Source organism: Pinus tabuliformis, chromosome 2_2, assembly GCF_031772625.1.
Source record: "Pinus tabuliformis cultivar Carrire ecotype Pingquan chromosome 2_2, CPIR1, whole genome shotgun sequence".
In the NCBI taxonomy this organism is placed as follows: domain Eukaryota; kingdom Viridiplantae; phylum Streptophyta; class Pinopsida; order Pinales; family Pinaceae; genus Pinus; species Pinus tabuliformis.
The window spans coordinates 275,141,793-275,144,883 of NC_142300.1; the positions used below are offsets into that span (position 1 = coordinate 275,141,793).

At 36.5% G+C, this 3,091-nt stretch overlaps 1 pseudogene; it reads right to left on the reverse strand.

Moving 5' to 3' along the window:
- Positions 1 to 487: 487 nt before the first annotated feature.
- Positions 488 to 2,182, reverse strand: LOC149192367 (uncharacterized; annotated as a pseudogene).
- Between the last annotated feature and the right edge of the window lie 909 nt (positions 2,183 to 3,091).

Below are 3,091 nucleotides of genomic sequence, written 5' to 3' on the forward strand. Positions count from 1 at the left end.
AATAAAGAATAGGTACCCGATACCTAGAATAAATGACCTATTTGATCAAATGAAGGGAGAGAATGGAGAGATAAATGAGGTAATATACAGTGCAGATCAAGGGATCCAATCTGTACCATAACCTAGATCTTCAAGATAGGGTGACAAATCTGACAACTCAGTTTTCAGCTTTAGTATGGGTTTCGTTATCTTTTTATAAAAACAAGAAATCTTAAATATGTAAAGAAATTTTGTATGGATCATGGTTCCAAAAGTTTGTCATTTATAAGGAACAGGACACCATCTGCTTGGAATTGTTTTTGTCTTACAGTGACGAATTTTAAAGCATTAATTTTGAATCTGTTATACTTGTCACTCAACATAGCAAAATTAGATAGCAGGAAGCTTGAATATCCTGCAACATGTAGCCCTACGGGTATAGCCAGAGCCATCATACTACTATTGTAATATAATAAAATTTCATTTTGAAAAAAAAATAAAAAAAAGTTCATTTAGCGTGACCCCAGTCACAGCACAAGGATTGGACACAGGTATTTCCAATCAGGTGATTAAAAAGGAAAAGGAATTCATGAGAATTTGTACCTTTAAATGAAAGATATGGGCAGTTGAAAAGTTTCACCAGGGTATCAGAAGCAAGTGTATCCGCATTTTCCATGATTTGAAGAACAGAAAATGCACTCACAACAAATATCACAAAATTGACTTTCCTTATTTTACTGAAATTATCAAGTCTATCACATGCCTTATGCTTCATAAACATCCTTATAGTGTTGTCATCAGACGACCTTAGAGCCATTTCTCCATGCTGTATGCCATTAGACATCCAATTTTCCAGGATAGGGAAATCCTCAGCAACATTTTCTAACAAGCCTCTACTGTCAAACATGCAGAATACTTTTGAAGTTCCAGGAACCATATGTTCTTGGAGAAAGAGGCTCCCACTTTCAGCAGATGATTTGAAAAAAAACTTGAGCTTTGTCTAATCTTTCATTTCCATGGCTGAGCACCCGTAGTATATTATTAATGAGAGTGCTTTTCCCAGCTCCTTTAGGTCCATCTAGCAAAAGCGTTGTAATAGTTGGAATGTCATAATGATTTCTGTTTATACTGCCAGTCTTAATAAGGCAGGCCCTAGGTCTGTATCTTAACAGCCTTTCCTTTTCATTTTGAATTCTGTCATAACGCATTTCCCGCACGACATTCTTCTGAATGATCTTCTGATGCATCTCTGCTCTCCGGTGCTCCTCTCTTGAATGGCCTTCTAATCCACGGAGAAATGGTAGTTGGTTCAAAGTAATGTCTTCAAATGCAGACATATTTTCTTGGTGATTTTCAAATTCCTGCTTCTTTGCTGTGCCAGATTTCTTGTTGACTCTATCAACCCTGTCTCCGTTCTTCACTTCAGAATCCAATTCAGGACTGCCATCTGCACCCTTTAACTTCATTGTCCAATTGAAAACTTCAAGGTTCTTACGAATGCAATCTTTCGGTAATGTTTGGATTGAAGCTTGAATGGAATTTGGGCAGCTTTCTTATGTGACAATTGTATTCTGAATTTCCAATTCCCCACTAACTTGTACCATATTTAACTGTCCTCTGGCTAGCATGCTCAGGAGTAGTTTTGCAGTTTCTGGGCAGCTTTCGTTGATGACAATTTCACTCTGAACTTCCAATTTTCCCCTAACTTGAACCTTATTCACTTGTCCAGTAACTGGCATAAACAAGAGGGCCTTGGGGCTTTCTGGTAACTTACATCAACTTCACAGTTTTCATTAGTTTTATTCTGAACTTCCAATGCACCACTAACATGAACCTTAGACAAACTAAGCCATGGAAGTGAAGAACCCTGTTCAAAATGCAGATCTACTGATTCGACCCCAATCTGATTGCTCTCTTCAGCAGACCATGATAGCTTTGAAATTGTCTCGTCTGATGAATCAGAAATGCAATCCTCGTGGTCTCGACCACCACCCATCTTTGTAATTGGGTTTCTCTCCATCTTATGAAAATATGAATGCAATTGTGTCACGCTAGATGAAGAGAGTAAAGGTTGATACTTCAGTGAAAACCAGACAATATATATTCAGTTTTTATTCATGGAAGAGGCTGAGGAATCATAAAAGTTTGTCCTAAAATTTAAAGCTAAAACGACAGATATCTTAAAGATGTGTCTGGTTTTCCAAAAGGTTTTCTTACCGCAGCCATTGTGTGCCTTTTGATATTTGAACTCATATTCATCTCCATAATATATGACATTGGACTTGGTTGCCTATTTTTGGTTGCAAGTATGATGTAACAGTCCGAAGAGCACCTGGTAGGTGTGTGCAACTGTTTTATTTTGTTTACAGCTTCAGTTTGGACAATGTGGTTGTCAAGTAAGCATATTTTGGCCAAATGAGGCAACTCACACATGTTGTCATCCATGGAAAATTAGCAACTAATTGTGGCATTCTGAGTTTCTAATTCATGGTTATAAATATGCAAAGAATGGCCATGACTGTGAATGAGTGCTATAATTATATATTGGGCCTATTACTAGTTCAGATTCCTTCTGCTACTTATTTCTTTTCTTATAAAGAAATTGGCCTTGCTCTCAACCTGAAGGCAAGAGTGAGGTTGTTGGTACCAGGCTAGCCTACAGTTATACTCACTTAAGAGTGCTTTTCTCAGGTTTAAAGTCATTACATCATAATCATCAAAAACATCAAAGGTCATCATTTTCTTTGTTGAGGGTGGGATTTGAACCTGGGTAAGAAGGATAATAATTGTTCCACCTAACCACCTGAGATAACCCCAAGTAACTCCTCCTGCTACTTATATCTTAATGAGGAATGAATTTAAAAATGAAATGGGGTTGCCTTTTATTGTGAAACACAAATTGTATAGTGTAGATATTGCTTCCTAATGTGAAACACAAAATTTGGTATAATTTAGATATTTCAAATTTTTATTCTGGAATTTGAAAACTATGTCTTTGTTTCTGGTTTAAAATTTGAAAACCATGTCTTCATTTCTGGTTTAAAATTTAAAAATCTAAATTATGTGCATCATCTTGGATAGTTGGTTTGGAAGTTAGAGACTTTTATCTATT